The sequence below is a fragment of the Rhipicephalus microplus genome, chromosome X (assembly GCF_043290135.1).
Source record: "Rhipicephalus microplus isolate Deutch F79 chromosome X, USDA_Rmic, whole genome shotgun sequence".
In the NCBI taxonomy this organism is placed as follows: Eukaryota; Metazoa; Arthropoda; class Arachnida; order Ixodida; family Ixodidae; genus Rhipicephalus; species Rhipicephalus microplus.
In genome coordinates this window covers 432007651-432026996 of record NC_134710.1, presented here as the reverse complement: position 1 = coordinate 432026996, position 19346 = coordinate 432007651, and the positions used below count along the sequence as shown (strand labels likewise).

General features: G+C 45.8%; 1 long non-coding RNA gene and 1 other non-coding gene across 2 annotated transcripts; one reads left to right on the top strand and one right to left on the bottom strand.

The window, feature by feature from the left end:
- Positions 1-456: 456 nt before the first annotated feature.
- Positions 457-6210, bottom strand: LOC142776568 (uncharacterized). The gene is made up of 3 exons (XR_012887640.1): positions 5330-6210; positions 4880-5041; positions 457-4217 (listed from the first exon to the last, which is right to left on the bottom strand). It is a non-coding gene; the product is annotated as an uncharacterized LOC142776568 (long non-coding RNA).
- Positions 6211-9190: 2980 nt separating this feature from the next.
- On the top strand, positions 9191-9263 carry TRNAK-UUU (transfer RNA lysine (anticodon UUU)). Its single transcript has one exon. It is a non-coding gene; the product is annotated as a tRNA-Lys (tRNA).
- Positions 9264-19346: the final 10083 nt, after the last annotated feature.

The window sequence follows — 19346 nt, the reverse complement described above, 5'->3', positions numbered from 1 at the left end:
ATTCTTAAGTGCCCACCACTGGCACGCGTATGCACGCGCCTACGCATCAAAAGCATCTAGTCGCGCCTGTGGAGGAAAAGGGCGCGCAACCACTGGCACGCGTCAACCGCGTTGACGCCCACGCGTCCAAGGCCGATGGACAATGTTGCTTGACCTTTTGGCTTAGAACTGTCCAAGTTCAGCACAGAAAGGCACGTTCTTCACTGGAGCGGGTTTGTATGTTTTAGAGGATATGAGAACACGTTAAAAAATTGATAGCGCTTCAACCACCACAATTTATACTATTTTAGAAGTAATTGACATTTGAGTGCCCAAAGTAACTACAGCGGTATGCACCAGAAATCAACATCGTTGCGTGCGCCGCTCCCGCGAATGGACATTCACGTCTAGGATACTGTACGTATATCATAGACGTGTGCAGGGTTCTCCTTAAGGAGGGGGGGGGGGGGTCAAAAGTTCATCGCAGTGCCCACTCTCCCTTCCTAATATGTCCATGTAGGGGTTGACTAAGCGCCCCCTCCCTATTATGTTATTATCTGCAGTTGACATTGAGCTCTCTCCCCCTCCCTCTTCGGTGGATGAGGCGGCAGCTGCCCTCCTAATCAGGTTTACAAACCACTGGGTTTCTATACCTGCACTACAAAATTTCTTAACAATATCTTGAATATGCTGGTACCTTCAGTATATATACGCTTCATATTTTATAGCACTCAACTTAATAATCACGCCTGAAGCTTCATGATCCGACAGATTTAACTCAGTCATAAGACTACAATTGAGGCCAGAGTAGCAGGCTTTCTGCTGATGTATGTGTTCGAAATATACTCTAATGCAACAAAGCACACCTGGTTCTTAATGATACAACAGATATTGGTCATAAGATAGAAACCAAATACTGCGTAGAATGCCTTCGGGCATTTTACATAGTCGAAATGTGCTCTAATGCAACTAACTGTGCCTGACACCTAATGATGTGACTGATATCGGTCATGATATTTGAACTGAAGCCTGTATGGAAAACTTCTGGACGTTGTCTTCAGTCAAAGTATTCTCTAAAACGACAAACGACACCCAACTGTTCATGAAGTCACTGATATCGGTCATATTATTGGAAGTGAACCCTGCATAGGAGGCTTTTGAACGTTGTCCGCAGCCAAAGTGTTCTCCAATACAACAACCCACACCCGGCTCTTCATCATGTGATAGATTTAGGTCATGAGGCAGTAATTGTGGCCTGTACAGAGGGATTTTGAATGGAAAGCATATTGGAAATATCCTCTAATGCAAGAAACCGCATCTCGCTTTTAATGATACAACAAATACTCGTCATAAGAATGGAACCAAGCACTACGTATAATGCCTCTGGGCATTTTTTAGTCAAAATATGCTCTAACACAACTAACTTTACGCGAAACTTTCATGATAAGACAGATAGTGGTCATAGGACTGCAACTGAACCCTGTATGGAAGACTTCTGGACGTTGTCTGCAGTTAAAGTATTCTCTAAAACGGCAAACCACACCTAATTCTTCATGAAGTTACAGATATCGGTCATAATACTGGAACTGCACCCTTCATGGAAGGCAGCCAAAATGTCCTCCAATGCAATAAAACACACCCGACACATCATGATGCAACAGATATTAGTGAACAGATTAGAATCGAGCACAGCGTGGAACACTTTCGGATGGTATATTTATTTATTTTCAAATACAGCAGCCCAATGTGAGGCTACTGCAGGAGTGGCGTACATATATACAAAATGAAAGGATTTAAACAGTAATATCACAATAAGTGTGCCAACGTAAACAAATATCACTACCCTTGAGTGCATCCCAGTAAGAAATGAGAGAAATATAACTTTATCATAATACAAGTGCCTCCACAAAGTCAGGCACACTGGTATGACGAACCAAACCAAGTAAATCAATCCAGTGTTTGATAACTTTATTTAAACGTATTAGAGAGCACTACAAATTACTTCTGAGCTGGATGGTGATTGTTATCAGTGCTGTGTTGAAGGCTTTGGCACTTTGCTGGTAGTTTATATATCCTTTAACATCTACAAAATGCATCTGACACTTCTTGATGAGACAGACAATGGTTTTGAGATTGCAGCCAAGTGCTGTGAAGAAGGCTTTCACATGTCATCAATAATCAAAATACCCTATAATGTAATACAGCATGCCCAAATTTTTTTATGGGACAGGTACCGGTCATAGGATTGCATCAGACCACCGTACAGGAGATTTGGCGAGTTTTCTAACATAGCTAAACTAAATATCTTGATATTTTGAATATGCTTAAGTGCATGTATATATAGTCCAAGTTATTGCGTATACTAAAAACTGAACAGAAATGGAGCAGTCCTTGGAAACACATACAAAGATTCAATGTTCGAAACCATCTAATAATATCTTCAGCTCATTACAGTCTGGAGGAACAGATATATGCATGCACAGTTTTGAAAGGTTTCATAAGTCACATGAGGTACTTTTGGATTTCTTCTATACAAAGGGAAGTACAGTACTAGTGCGCCTTCATTCATTCTGTGCATATATATACATGTGGTGACCTTCTCTTCCTACTATCGTGGCATCGTGCAGCTGGTTTTAAGTCAGGTGCTTCTCACAAGGTTTTCAGTAATCAGTTCAGCTGTGAACAAAATGCGTGTTATATTATAGTAAGCTGTAAAACGAGGGAGAAGCGCCATAGTATGCCGATAGCTATGAGTATCAGAATGAACTACAAATTAAGAATGTGTGTGTTAGAATGCCTCCAAACAACGTATGTGCTACTGAGCGTGGCACAGAAGCAGAAGAAGCGAGAAGTGAAATAGCAGGCAATACCAGCAGCACTTAATCATGCAACTTTCTTTTTCGATCACCACAGCAACGCACGCTCGAGTTTCTATCTTGTACATGAATGAACATGAGACCGCTGACAGCTGAATGTGTCAGCGTCACTGGTACCCGACACGAAATCACATCACACTGCTACCAACCAGTGCACGCTTGTTATTAGCTTGACAACACACGAAAACAATTTGCACCGAAACCAACGAATGTTTCAGCGACATACAATTCGCGAAACACTTATATGAGTACGCACGATTTGACATCATCGAAATGTGCTGGCTAGTGCGAGGTTCACTTTCAGCGATGATGAATACCGATGTTGAAAACAAGCACAGTGCAGATAAAATTTCCTCTATATGCACTACGCTATGTTTCGGGCGTCGTATATGGTGTCTTGTTGCGACGGAAACTACCGTAGATTTTTTCAGCTGATGTTCCTCGCATGTGCTGATTCATACGAACAAGACGGTAGAGGCCTACTACGCTGGATGGAGATGACACCGCTCTGAATTGCCTCCGCGGTAGGCGAGGGCTCACGCTCAAAGCTTCGAACCTCTGCATTCTGTTTACACTCGTTTTTAGCACAGAAAATCACAGATCAAAGCACAAGAACACCGACATGTTCCAGTAGTCTGTGCGATGCTTTCGCTCGGCCGACGATCACACTCGGGACCGGCGCAAGCATAGGGGAGACCCACGCCGAGGGAGGCGCTGCGGAGCGTGGCGCTGTCAGTCAATGCGGGGAGAAAACTGGTTACTGGAGTCTTCGCCCCTCCGCTGTCCCATTCAACCTGCCTTGAAAACGCGTTTCTTTGCTCGCGGCACGCGTTCTGCACGTGTTTTTGAGAGTTTCGCGTCGCGTGCGGTTACGATGTACACGCTTCTGTCCGCGTTTAAGAGGATCGCCGCGATCGAGGATTTTTTTCGTAGGAGCAATTTGCTAAAAAGGCAGCGTCTGCTCAGCCATGTAGCCGATGTGAAGCAAATTGAAGCAGGCTGCACAAAAATTAAAGAAACACCTACTTCGGCAGTCTCAATTTGCACGCTTACAATTGCAGATTTCTGCAATTGCGCAATTTGCAGAAATCTCAATTTTGCACGCTTACAGCATCAGCCTGTGTAGCTGGATGAGCTTGCCCCCCTGTTTCACAGGTTCCTGCCAAAGGCTGGGGATCGTGATTACTGGTGGGTGCGAGAGGCGTCTCTAGCAATTTTAAATCACTTGAAAGCGTGACATCGAGGAAAACAAAGTTCTCTTCATCTTGCATCGCTGGCTCATCTTGAGCAATAGCTTGCGGCACAGCCTGCTCCACGGAATTTTGTGTTGATCTGGCTGCCCTCACAGAATGACGCTTCCACCTAAGCAAAATAAGGTTGTGGCAGAGATTAGATTGTGCCGTTCACAACAATGTTTATACGTTGGAGTTTTTTTTATTCAGATATAGTACGGTGATCAACATTGAGCATATCTGTAGTGCGCCGGATAATAATAATTTTTTATCATCTTCAAGTATAAACTGTACAAGTCTGAAGATGAGTATACGTTTAGGGATTTTCCGTGATCCTGTTAGTAACGCCTTGCGTTCAGAAAATAAAACAAGTACTGCATACGAAATTAAACTCTATAAAAACATGTACGATGGCAAAATGCCCCATTAAAAAACTAGCAATTGTGTCCATCTGTGTGGACAGCAACACTTCATACAAAAACTTCACGGAGATAGCTGCGTATGAACATTTATTGATTAAAGATTTTGCATTGTCTGTTGCTTGAATCATTTATACTTTGCACGAAAACTATAAAAAACTAATGTGCTTGTTACTAACCGCGTTCCAATCTTACCCTTAAAATGTAACGGTGCGAAAGTGCCATGTTTGATCAAATCCCTTCTATTTTCGCTTTACTTGATAATTGTGCATACGCGGAACGAATTCACGCTGAGCTTAAAATCAGAAATCAAGGGTCCTCAGAAAATGCTTTAAAATGTATAGATAGTTATGCGCTTCACTGCCTATCATACCTCTGCGCCGTTTCCGCGTAAGGTGCCCGTTTCTTGTAAGCCGCTGGAAACACTGTCGGCACATACGACGGGTGCAGACTTGAGTCACTTTTGCAGTTTCCCACAAAATGTCTGCTACAAATGATTGTCCAAGATTTTGGCAACCACACACTTCCGTCAGCGCTGCGTAGATAAAAAATATATAACAACACATCACCAATACCACATGTGTACACAGCTTCAACTACTACGTCCCCAACAATATCGAAGAATAGTAGCAGCATAAAAGATTCGTTTGCTATTTTTTAACAGTGCTCTAAAGACGGGATTTGAAAATTTATACTTTTAAGATGGGGACGTGCATCTCCCAGTAACTCGATAGATTAGAGGAACGGTGACGCACGAATTAACACCCATTATTTTGAATGCATTGTGCGCCTGCAAATTTTCATGAAAAAATTGATTACTTACTTTCTTCGGCGCACTGCTTTAACCCATTCCTGTCGTCTGCTTGTTTCGTACCATCGGTTTGGGAATCGGTAAAATTTCACTGGTGGAGTCGACCCCTTCGTGTTTGCACGCCTATTGTGACAGTTGACGACGCATCAATAGTTCCCCCTTTTCTGTTGGGGTGACATCGCGGAACGAGGGATGTTTCACGTGCAGCGCGCGCTTCGCAAATGCGTGGAAGCCAAGGGGAGTGGAAGGGTCGGAAGACTCTCCTATTGTGCGCTTTTTCTGGCAGGGGAAAGGCAAGCGCTGGCGTTGCCAGGCAAACTTGAGCGGGTCTCCCCTATAGCCAGCCGGCATTCGCTGGATTTGTCGGCGTCGCTCGAACTCGGCACGAAACCACGTCACGCTGGTAGCACTCGAAGTCGTTCGTCGTTTCGTTGTCGTTCTAGATTACGAATCGGTCATTCAAGAACGTTTGGAGTAGTTTCCGTACTTGTTTCCAGCCCTCGGCCGTGCCTTCGAAGCGGCGGCCATTAGACATAACATTCGGAGGCATCGCGGCCTCTGGTTGGTTGGTGCGCGGGCCCTGGTTGGCTGGCGCCGCTGTACGCGCGGTGACGTTGCGTACGCGTGGCAAAAATATCAAGCCCGGCCAACGCCTCCTCTAGAAAGATGCCTGAGGAATGGCTCATGCTCCCAGCGGAGTTGGCCTGCCTTTAGTTTTAAACAAGCTCCGCGCAGTGGCGCTCGCGACCGACACTATTATCACGGCAACGGGCGGTCCAGCTAAGCGTTTTTCATCTGTGGCCCATAGGGGCGCGTCAGTCGAGAGTGTTTCGAGACCTGCAACTGTGCATCAATGTTTCAGAGGCTATGCAAAGTGTTGCATAGTTGCACCATTCGCCACAAGTGACGCTAGCGACCGAGGACATTTTCAAATTGAAGGAGAGAAAGAGTGTGACAGCTCTTTTTTTTTCTCATGCGGCAGGCATCTTCTTTGAGGAGGCGTTGGCCCGGCTTGATCTCTCGCGCCTCCTCGCGTATGCCCTATGCCCCTCCGACGCCGACACCGAGAAGCGCATTTGATGCTTTTGACGCGTAGACGCGAAAGGAGGCTATGCGCGAGCATACGCGTGCCAGTGGTTGGCACTTTACCTGAATTTCGGTCCCCATATAAACACACGCGCTACCATTCTTCTCTCGTTATTCTCCTTTTTTTAATTAAAACTTTGCACGGTTTCACCAACGCCTCCTAGATTTTTTAGGCCTGCCGGATGAGCGCAGCGAAACGCCGGTCATTTATGCCGGCGCTGCCTACGTAAGGGTAAGGGTCTTTGTAGTTGGCCTTCAAGATCGGCAATTTTGACGTTTGTTACAAATTTCAGAGGATGCTTTGTATTAAAAAAAAGTTGTTTGCTGAATGACGGCGTCACTTACGTAGGCCAAATGATGATTACGTTTGCGCTCCTTCAAAACTTTTCCACGTTATTTTTGTTGCATATAAGTTCCAAAGAGGCAAACACCTTTTTGAAGACACCCCTACTTGAGTGGCACTACCACCATAGTTCCGACTAAGGCACCTGTATTTTTCAAAGGTAGCGCAAACTCCTGTCCCCGCGTTGTTTCCTCCTCGCCCGCCACTCTCAGCCGCCATGAAGGAGCGACTCACGCGGAGCGCGCCGCCGGACGGTTTTGTTCTGTCGCGCGGCGCGTTGAAGTAAAGCCCCTAGGGGCCTTACGTTGAAGTGCTTGCTTAAAACGCACCAATTCTTGGCGTAAATGCACAACGGTGCTCGCAAATACTGTGTAAGAACAACAGTGTGCGATTGGCCAGTGCCTTAGCTATCATCTCGCGTTTTGAGGGGAACCAAATGTACCAAATGCCGCCCTATCGCAATCTGCTTTTGCAGTACTCATCGTCGATTTAATCTGGGGCCTGCTTCGTAAGATAGAAAAATCTGGTCTTCGTGTAATTTTTCTTTGGTTTATAAGTGTAGAACAGCCCCTCAAAAGTTAATATGAGCGCTCTTAGAGCTCGAGTTTGTACAGGAACAACAAAGCCCTACTGAAACTTGGGACATGCATGCCTGCTTTTATAATGGGACGTGTGTAAACGATTCATCCATAAAATACCACAAACGTTTAGTGGGATGAAGGTAGATTTTATTGAGTGCGCAAATAAAATGCGGGAAGCATCGAATGATCACGAACGCTGCAAAAAATTCCCGTAGAGCGACGACAGGGCGAAACAATTTCGCTATTAAATCAGATAGCCTCTACAGCATGTGAAGGAAAGAGAAAAAAACTTAATCCGGCGCCCTCCACTACGGCGCGCCTCATCGCCATGCTTTGCGTCGGCTCGTTAAACCTTGCACTCACTGAATCAAAGGAGAAAACACCCGCTTTGAACATAGGTGACACAGCCGGGCGTGGCCAAACACAACCAATACAAGAGGTGTCGTTCGCAGACGTATACAAATACACGATAAAATATTGAAACAATCATTGCGCACTTATAAGTAGAGAAACCTTTTCAATCAGAGACATACACATCGCTGCATCCTGTATACAAGAAATAGGCAAAGCATAAACAAAACCATTGCAAATTTGAAACGGTATCTCTCATTAAAACATTCAAGTCAAGTGACAAAGGGGTGAAACACTCTCATTAAATCAGATAGCCTGTAAGGCATACAAAAAAAAACAGAAGAAAGCTCGCGGTCTGAACACAGATCAGACAACCGAGAGTGGCGCCCGGACGTAAAGAACACACAAAATGCACTGGTTCGCAGCAATACACAAATATATCATAAAATATTGAAACCCTCATTGCACACTTTTAAGTAAAGTAACCCTCGTTTTTAATCGCAGGTATACACATAAGGCACTGATGTAAAATATACATTGGACATATCTAAGTATATACAAGCACTAGGCAAAAGCCCAAACAAAACTGATTCACATTTGTAAAGAAACCACAAAAAGCTTGTCGCCTTTTGCAATGCTGCTGGAGCAGCCAACGGCACAGCAGGTCGGCATTGCGCTGCATCCGAGGCCGCCTTGCTGAAGACAACACACGTGGGAGCGAGATGCAGTGCGCTCACTCATGGCGTCGCTGCCCGGCGGAGCCGAACCTGACGAGGGGTCAACGAGGTTCATTGGTCACGTGTAGCGCCTGGTCCAATAGGGTAGCAGAAACGCGCGCCGGAGTGAGGAGAGACGTAGAGGGCGGGGAGGAAATTCTCCTCCGCTTTTTGTACAACGGTTTGCACTACCTTTGAAAAATACAGGGGCCTTAAGTTCCGACGACCGCCGCTTCCCAAGTTACCGCCGATAATTCGGCAGGCACGGGAAATCTAGGACACGTTCGTTTCACACAATAGTCAGTGGGAGCCCACCGAGGTTTTTACTTACCTTGGGGGACAAATTGCCTTATCTATAAAAAAACCGAAAACTATTGACAATGTTTTCTTACATTGTTGGGAGGGAGTATATTTTTGGGATATACTTCAAAGGACGTTACAGAAAGAATTACCTCTAAATTCATATGGTATAAGATTTCTGCCAATAGTGGACGAAGAGGGAATGCCTTTTGATTTGATTATGCTATGTGGACTTCACTGTTTATGGCGGGCCCTTATGGCGGGTTTCCATCGCGATCAGGATGCAAGGCCTGCACGAATGTATTTCCGTGAATGTATGGCCAAGTTTGTTGAACTGCAGAAAACTCAGGAGATTTTACCTGAGTGGTTGTCGAGGGTGGAGCCCTTGGCAGCACTTAGGGAATTTTAATTCCTGTCGGCCTGTCACTGCTTGTTTTTGTTCTGCTTGTGGTTTGATGTACGCGCCTATAAACAGGCAATAAAGCAAAAAAAAGGAGCCCGAGTAGCTCAGTCGGTAGAGCGTTAGGCTTTTAACCTAACGTTCCAGGGTTCAAGCCCCTGCTCGGGCGTTTATTTCGTTTTTTTGTTTGCGACATTTTTGTTTCTTTTTTCTTAGGAACTACCAGTAGTCAGACACAATTTAAGAAGTTCGCGGCATTCATTACTACCGAGTGACGTCATGAGCCGGACTGCCAGTGAACCCACCTTCGTATGCTGAGTACATGAGCGGTAATTGTTGTTGCCGCTGTTTTCCTTGTAGCATGGCTCACGCACAATGCAGGGGACTCGGCGCTTCAAGCTGGCAGACTCTGAACTACGAAGGAGCCAGCTGGATCACACTCCAGTGTGACGCCTTCTGAGCTTATAACTTAATGACGTTTCTGCCGAATGCTTTTGGGGGCCCCAACGCGTCACGTGGCGATACGTTGCCTCTACAGGAGGAACGATCGAGTGGGCATAAAGAACGCACTTTGTCGGATGAGGGACAGATGGAAGCACATCAATTTTCCGGAAAACCCAGCAGGCGCGAGCTCTCGTGCACCGTCTGCAGGGACGGATCGGGTTGTTTGCGCGTCTCCGTATACACGCGCATCAGAAGTCGCTTATTATCAGTTACAAGAGGGCACTCGGTCGCTTAGAGGGCGCTCGAGCTTCTTAACTCAAAGCGCCCACTGTATATGGCTCCTAAAGGCAGCAAATAAAATAACCCTAAGCCAGACTATTCCTTTGGTGGCCGTGGCGATCAGCTGCCGTGCTTCGGTCAAAAGCAATGTGTCAGTATAGTTTGGGACCATTGGTACAGCCTTGTGCGCATTCAGCAAATGCCGCAAATGCCTGAACTTGTATGCGACTTTGCTTTATACCACGTTCGTAAGTAAGTAACAAGGAGATAGCAAGCGATAAAAAAGCATGCCCGAACAGGGGCTCGAACCCTGGACCGTTAGGTTAAAAAGCCTAACGCTCTACCAACTGAGCTACTCGGGCAACGAATGCTGACGGTGTTATATTGTGATAAAGGCAAAAAAAAAGAAGAAAAAGCTGAAAAGTTGTAAGAAGAAGATGAAGAAGATCTGGGGAGAGAGGTTTATGACACAAAACTCCCATATGATTATAAGAGACGCCATAGTGGGGGATTCCAAAAAGTTTCTACCACCTGGGATTCTTTAAAGTGCACCTGAATCTGAGCACACGAGCATGTATCATTTCCGTCTCTATCAAAAATGTGGCTGGGTTTCGACCTCGTGACTTCGGTGTCATCAGCAGCGTGCATAATCTCTGCTGTTTGTGCCTGTGTTTCCAGTTGTGGGAATTGAGGCTAGCCCGCTGCCTTTGCGCGGGTTGCCGCTTTCTCTGCCGTTCTCATGTCCCGACATACCTCCCCTTCTCCGCTGTCTGCCGCGCTGAGAGAGCGGAGTGACGTTTAATCCCTCTCACCCGGTAGCGGATGTTGGCTGTGGCGCCACGCACAGGGTCTCCCGAGAGGTTTTGCGCGCGTGCGTCGGGAGCGGGTCTGGTAGGTGTTCTGTGAGCGGGTCAGATACTCTCCGAGACAGCTGACGGTGAGCCATGCAATCTTTTCCGTCCGTCGACTCTCGTCGTTCGGGGCTTGTCGGACTTCGCTGACGGTGCCTCACACCCGAGGCGAACGCTCACCTTTCGTTGCCCCTCTGCGTGGGCTCGGCCGAAGGGTGGTACGGTGTCCTAGTGCGTGGCCAAGCTACGCCAACCCGTCTCCCTTCGAAGCCAACGCAAGTGCCTTTGTCCTCACTTGAGCAACCGGGCCTTGGTCCCAGTGTCTCCGTGAACCACCTTTACCACGGAGACGTTCTCGTGGCACCCTGTGTAGTACTTTTACGCCCGTGGCGTGGATAAACCCACGTGCTTTCCGCTGCGCTTTTGCAACGGGCTGTACTGCGTTCGATGTTGCCACAATAAAGTGTTGCGACTTTAAGCAGTATCGTGTTCTCGCCACGGTGACGGTTAACGCGTGCCCTGAGGCTCGCTAAGACCGGACCCACGCTAGTGGCCGTACTCCTTCGGGATACGTGTAAACTACACAGTACTGGTGATCCTGCACATACAGCCAATATATTTAATCGCCACTTTGCAAAAGTGTCCGGTGGGTCATCGTCGGCACCGACAGGCCGCTCTGATTTGAATAAATCAATACCTGCCTCTGCCTTCCTCCCAACTTTAACAAAAGAGGAACTCGTTAAAATAGTTTCTGGTTTAAAATGGCAGAAACGAGCCGGCATTGATGGTGCCTATGTATTGTTGCTGCAGCGGAATCTAGACACATAGTCAGAGATTTGGCTCTTCATGCAGGATGGATTCTTGGAGACAGCTTTTCTGCCATCAGATTTAAAAACAGCAATTGTAGAGCCTCTTAATAAAGGGCCACTCACTAGGCCCCATACCAAATTTTTAGTTAGTCGAAGTTGTTGGTTGTCCGATGAGAAACATTTTGCCACAAAAATTTTTCGAATCTGTTCATCCCGAGCAGAGAAAACAGGTTTTGTGAAGCGGCGCGAAACGAGGATGAGAGGAGGTGAGCTCGAAACCCATGCCGCTCCTCTGCGTAGCTTTCGTATGCCAAATCTCTTCCCCACCCTCTCCAGCATCCGATCATGAGGAGACGTGCGCATGACGTGCCCAAAGAAGTCACACCCCCGAGCATGCGAGCAGCGTTCCTTTGTTGACCAGCGTTATTTTGTGGTCTTCTGCCTGTTTCTGCGGGATGGTTTGAAACGCTGGCTTAGACGCGGTAGAGTAGATGAGCGCAATGAGTGCGCGAACGCGTAGGAGCGTTCCACGGCGGTCGTGTGCTCAATGCGCTGAGCGCGGGGACACGAACGCATGCGAAACGCTGGCACATTAGCCCCGCATCTCGTAGCATTTCGCGGTTCAAAATGAAAGAAAAACGCGCAATATTTTTATTGCGTCTCAATATCTAGGTTTCATTAGTCTTTTAAATCAACAAATAAATAAACTACGCATGTTGTGTTAAATAATTTTTGCCATGTCACGTGGTTTACTGTTGACAATGTCAGAGCAGAGTCGTCTACGTAGAGGACCAACGTCACTGCGTTGCCGTCTACGTAGGGCCATTCCTACACCTACGTCAAGCCCTCATTCTCTAGGCGTGCGCCAGCAGAGGGGAGGGGGAGCAGCGTTCATCTTGAAATTTGACCCTTTTCCGCGGCGCGTAGCGTTGCAAATTTTGGCAGACGTGATCATGAACGCCTCGTCTACGCATTGCGCTTGTCAGCTCAAAATTCAGGTACCAATGATCTACTTGAAAAATTTTCCGATGAATTTCATGATGCTTTCGAACATAACATGCTTGCCTGTGCTTTATTTCTTGATATCTGCAAAGCATTCGACACCGTAAACCATTCTTCCCTGCTTGAAAAAATCTACCTTGTTGGCTTCAGAGGTCCGTTCTACGATTTTCTTGAGAATTATCTCTCTGACCACTTTCAAACAGTTCGAATAGACAATAAATTGCCTGTTAGTAATAGGATCTTTTTGAAAGCTGGTGTACCACAGGGATACATTTTATCTTCTTTATCATTTACATTATTCATGAATGATTTTGCTACTGCTGTTCTAAAATGTCTTGTATTTAGGTACGCATACGACAGTGTTCTTTTAACCGAACACGGCTGTTACCATTTGGCGTAATCACTACTACAAGACAGTGTTTATGAGGCTGCGTCATGTTTGGCTGATAATTGCTTGGTGATTATTATAAAAAACTAATTGGCTTTCAAAATCCACTGAAAGAAACAGTGACAAATCAACCCCTATTTCTTCATGTCCGTGATTGCATTTCCTGTAAGTGTACTCTGATCGAATATGTAATTCTATAAAATTCTTCAGAGTGTCTTTCAATAGCGACCTGTCTTGGAATAATCATATGGCTTACCTTTGCCGCAGACTACAAAACATATAATGGTTACTTTTTAATATTATATCAATTGCACCCACCAATATCAAAGTGACCATCATTATTGCTCTTGCGTACAGTGTCCTGCGTTATGGCATCACATTATTTATTTTTTGTTCCTTGCGAAGGCAGAGTTGGGTAGATAGAATTTTGAAAGACATGTTGAAATCTATTCTTTACAATCGTACCTTAACAGACAATGTAAATTTATTTTATTTATTTAGCCTGCTGACTTCAAAAGCGTCAATTATTGAAAGTGATTTTTGGAACTCTCAGTTCAAGAACGAGAAGTGCATTGCTCCTCACATACTGAGAAAATATCCCGCCTTTTTGTACTATTTGTCAAATTACAATACGGCAAATCTATTAGAAAGGTCTATGTTTTTCTGTTTTTAATATCCTCCCCAACAGTGTTTTTTTCTGTAACGATGAAACGCTACTTAAGTGTCTTAAAATCGCTTAATGCTACACCATTTATCGCATGACTGTTTAGCTTCTTTTATGCCGGGTATAATCTGTTAAAAAATGCTCAACATTTATTTCAAAATTCTGCTGTTTACGTTCTTCTGCTTCCGCTAGTTTGATTCTTGTAGTTTATTGTGTTTGGGTGTAGTAAGAAAACGTAGTTACATGTCTTCTTCCCCTGATCATTTTACGTTACATGCTCTCCAATATGCATTTCCATCTCTCATTTGCCGATATGCCGGGCCTAGTCATCCAAGCCACCGTCTGGCTTCGAATGGCCTGTTATTTGTGTTGTATTTAAGATGACCATAAACATTACTTTATATTATTATTATTATTGTTGTTGTTGTTGTTGTTGTTGAGAATGATGATGATGATGATCTTATTACTGGCTGCTCATGGTGATTTCTTTTCATCACATTTCTTTTGAGACCATAATTCTATGCTTTATATAATTAAAATGAAGCCATTTAATAAAACGAAATAGCCACTATCGTAACGTGTGCGCTCGCCTTCGTTATTTTTTTTTACTTTACACCATTGATGTTCTCGTCCTTAAATCAGTTGCACAGTTCTGTTTACCTCGAGCTTATACCTAATTAACGTCTATCGACTCAATGTTCTAAACACGCATACGTTACGAATTCTGCGCTTTATTGGCGATCATATGGGGTCGGTTCATCGTGGCGACCGAAACCACCGTATCGGCATGGCTTAATTGGTCACATGTATTTTGTATATTACACCCTACAGACAGCTAGGCGCTACTTACGATTGATACACTGTTTCACAGGAAATATTCTGTAATTGCTCCAATAACCCACAAGGACAGAGGCCAGTGTCGTCTCACTCGCCAGTGTACCTGTGTGTTGTTTTCTTTATTTCACAAGGCGTTCGAACTAACTAGCTCTGCTGAAAACACTACTGGAGAGGAAGATGATGCAGTACTGCCTTGCAAGATCATGCCGGAAAAATAAATGTAAGCTGCACCCACAGGTGCCACTGTCCCACAGAGAGAACTCGGATAGGTGCCCTGTCCAATCGCTTTTATTTTCGCGACATGTGCGTTTCAGGTGGGCGATTTATTCATGCGGACAAACCTCGATGCTTCTGCTTTTTGGTCGAAAGCTTTAACATTCTGGAAATTTTGAGCAATGCTTAATACTTGACTTTTCAACTAAACGGAACATTATAACGATGAAGAACGAACTTCTAATGCACAGTACGTGTATGGTTGACGCTAGGAGGGAAACAACATTTATGGTCAGAACAGAAACCAGCAAGAGTGATGCTCTTGCGTTGATTATTGACGGGCGTAGTACAGCGCTACAGGCGGAGCTTTTCTTCACTCGTAACCGACTTCTTTTTTTTTCACTGCGTGCCCCTGTTTCCTTCCCGCTCGCATGCTTTGAAATAGGATTACCACACTTGCCAACGCTTGCTTTTTTTTTCTTCTCCTTGCACCAATGTGATTGGCCTCGAAGGGACAAAGAGTTCGTTTTCCTAGATTAAAGTGGGATTCGTCTTCGGTTGGTCGTCCGTTCCACAACTGCTGGTGGTCGTTCTGCCATAGGGTTGCCACATGTCCGGTTTTAGATCACCTCAGCCAGTTTTTTAGACAGCGGGCTGGTTGCTGGTCCAAACCTGTCATCAACTGCCGGTTTTTCTTTTTTAAAATTAGTAAACAAAGCGTCATTCTAATCACGGTTATTTCTATTCCAGCAGTTAGACTAATAAGTTAGCTCAGTGTGCCATTTGGTACATCAGGTTAATTTGCTCCAGGAAAGCGATGTTACATTAAATGGCACTGCAAGCCAAAGACCTGACATGGCGTCTATTGTTAAACACTACTTAATTTCCTCATAGCTTATCCCCCTCCCCCCCAAACCCCCCATCGAAGGACCGGTGTTTTGTTCGAAAAAAGGTGGAAGCCCTAATCTGCCACCACATGTGTCTTTGCGAAGCTAACCACGATAACTTATTAAAAAAGTCTACACCGTTAAACCACTAAGGGGGCGAAATAGTTTAGCATCTACAACTTGGCAGGCACGTACTGCGTTCGCGTCACCAATCTGCCCGTGCAAGTGCGTACATTACAGAGGTTCCCTAACTACCACGTGGGCACAATGAACAAACGCTTAGACGACACTTCACGTATGTGACATAGTTGTCTGTTGCAACGCCAGCGGTTGCCGAAGTGGACGCAGAACAGCACGTGCATGTGTCTTCTCTCTCTCTCTTTGTTCTCTCTCCGCTCCTTTCCCCTCTTTCATGATATAAGTTTCACGCGGTCAATAAACGCCGTCTTCTGCCTGGTCACACCGACACGTTCATGTCTCCGGCGGCGTCTCTGCCACCAACGTGAAAGAGGCGACGAGTTTATGAGACCCGCCGAAAACGCTTATGCCGACGCTAGCCCGGCGTCGCTGGCCCTTCATCGCTGACTATACGACAGGAGCTCTGCAACGCTAACTCAGCGCGGAACCCAGTGATGACCATGGCAGACAGGCTCCCGGAGTTCGACCAGGAAACAGATAAGTGGAATGCTTATCTTGTAAAAGTTGAAGCATATTTTGAAGCCAATGAAGTTACCGATGAAGCTAGGAAGAGGGCATCGCTGGTCGCTGCATAGGGGTCAAAACGATAGAAGTCTTATTCGAAAGAGTGGCGCCGCGTCTGCCAAACGCTCTCAGCTACAGGGAAGTGGTAGCAACGCTGAATGACTTTCATGCCCGAACGCCTAATGAGATCTCGGAGAGCTTCAAGTTTTTTCACCGTAAGCAAGAGGAAGGGGAGTTCATGAAAGCGTTCATTGTTGAAATTAGAAAGATTGCCCACAACTGCAATTTTTCGTTCATGTTCGACCAAATGCTGAGAGACAGAATATTATGTGGTGTTCGTTGTAAAAGTTTCAAAAACAGTTGCTAGCGAAAAGCGACTTCACTCCTGAAGAAGCAGAAGCCCTTTTTTTGGCTGCGGAAATCACAGTAGACGGTTCGCAGCAGATAGATAAACACATGGATATTTTGACGGTTTTGAACGTTAGCCAACGGCGGGCGTCTGATACCATAACTAAGAAGCAAAGAAACGCGCCGCGGCGATGCAAATGCTGCGGAAAGTACGGTCACAAAGCTGCTACATGTTTTCAAAAGAGCCGTCGATACTACAGTTGTAGTAGGCAAGGGCACCTGGCTCCCATGTGTACAAGGACCGGCGGCACCTGAAAAACGCTAGCTCTAACTGCAGGAAATACAGACCAAAAGGATGACAGTGACTCTAGCGCATCGCAAATCTGGTCCGTCACTGGTACTGAGCCCATGGTTCCGCCCATAATGAAGTTTATGACACATAATGGTGTTAGCATAAAGATGGACGTGGACACGAGTACTCCTGTCTGCATAGTTTCTAGAGGATTTTATGAGGCACTTCGCACCCGTTGGCCCCAGCTGCGGAATACTCATTTAAAGCTTTCTTGTTACCTGGGCAAACTACCTGTGTTAGGCACATTGGCAATGAAGGCAAATTATATGTCGGCGGAAGTCGAGTGTAACCTTATTGTGTTAGATTGTGAAGGTCCCAGCCAGTGTGGACGAGTCTTATTAGAGAAGCTTGCTGCATAAGGAATGCCGGTTTTGCACGTCAATGCGCTACCCAGCGTGGCAAGCCAACAGAAGGCAGCGGGAACTGGTGTCATAATGGCCGAATATGCAGGCGTATTCACAGAAGGGCTTGAGTTAGTCAAGGTCCCACCAGCGAAACTCTACATCAAGGACACGGCAGTCCCAAAATTTTGCAAGGCTAGAAAGGTTCCTTTTGCGCTGCCAGATAAGGTATCTGCTGAGATAGATAGACTAGTAGAGTCTGGCACAATATCTCCGGTACCATTTGCAGAATAGGAAACACCAATCGTACCAGTATTGAAAAGCAACGACGCTGTGCTCATTTGTGGAGATTTAGGGTAACATTAAATGGAGCGATACCCTTTGCCAGTGATTGATGACATATTCGTGAATTTGCGAGGCGGAGAAAAATTCATTATCTTGGGTCTGCGAGACGCTTACAACCAGATTGCAATGGACGAGGACTCGCGAAAGCTGGCTGTCATAAACACACATAAAGGGTTGTTTTGCTACAACCGGTTGCCCTTTCGAATCGCTTCAGCACCGGCAATGTTCTATAGAATGATCAAGTCCATACTACAAGGAATACCCGGGGTACAAGCGTACTTGGACGACGTTTTGATTGCGGAGACTGCAGACAAGCCCTACGTAAAGCTTCCACAGGTTTTGGAACGATTCAGAAAACATGGAATTAAACTTCACGCTGACAAGTTCCGGACAAACGAGGCCTCGGTGGTTTATCCAGGTCACCTATTTGACGCCGCAGGGTTGCACCCAACAGAAAAGAACGCGGAAGCCGTCAGACATGCTCCCACCCCTCGGAATGTTACAGCGCTGCGATCATTTTTGGGAATGCTAACTTTTTACAACAAATTCTTACCGAACCTGTGGACCCTACTGGATCCACTGTACTGACTTTCGAAAAAAAACAACCCGATGGTCATGGAGGGCCACGGAAAAGGATGCTTTTGAAAAAGCTAAATAATCATTGTGTGCCGTTCTGGTACTGACTCATTTTGACCTGTCAAGACAGCTGTTCTTAGAATGTGATGCTTCACCTTATGGTGTAGGAGCTGCTCTTTTTTACCGATAGGGTGGGAAGTACAAACCGATCGGGTTTCGGTCACGCACATTGACCTCGGCCGAGAAGAATTATTCCTAAAATGAGCGAGAGGCACTGGCTTTAGTCTATGGTGTCACAAGGTTTCGCGACTATCTACTTGGAAGAGAGTTTACTCTATTGACCGATCATCAACCTTTGCTGGATCTCTTGAGCGTAGACAAGACAACCCTTACCATGGCAGCAGCTCGGATACAGAGATGGGCTATCACGCTAGCCTATATGTACCGTTTGCAGCATAAGCCTGGCAGACTTTTGTACAACGCCGACGCAATAAGCAATTTACCTATAACCTCACAGAATGCATCAGAACTAAAGGATATCACGCCAGTCGTTCTATCCCTAGATCAGCAGGACATCGCGGCTATGCCAACGAAAGAATTGCAAGCATTGACGGTGACAGACGTATTTTGTCAAGTATGCAAACACACCCGCAGTGGTTGGCGACGGAGTGTGAAAGGAGATGACGAACTCTCAGAATATTATAAGAAGCGGTATGAGCTGTCGGTGGAAAACGACCTGTTGTACTGGGGTCATCGTGTGGTGATACCTACGACCGCCCGCAAGACGTTTCTCATGCTACTGCATGACTCCCATCAGCGAGTGTCTTCTATGAAGGCCAGAGCAAGATCACTATTTTGGTGGCCTGGGTTGGACCAAGACATACAACGCGTAGCCGCCAACTGTTACAACTGCGTTCAAGCACTGCCTATGCAACCTGCGCAAAATCCTGTAAACTGGCCAGAGACGGGCGAAAGGTAGTCGTGGCTTCATATTAACTATGCGGGACCACTGTGTGGCAAGATGGTGTTGATTGTGGTTGATTCATATAGTAAATGAATCGAGGCTGTGCCAGTAGCACATGCCGATTCCCGCAGTACCATCGAGGCCCTGAGAACAATCATTGCACAGTTTGGGATACCACGTACGGTGGTGTCAGATAATGGAACACCTTTCAAAGGTTTTGAATGTCGTCAATTCATGGAGCGCAATGGAA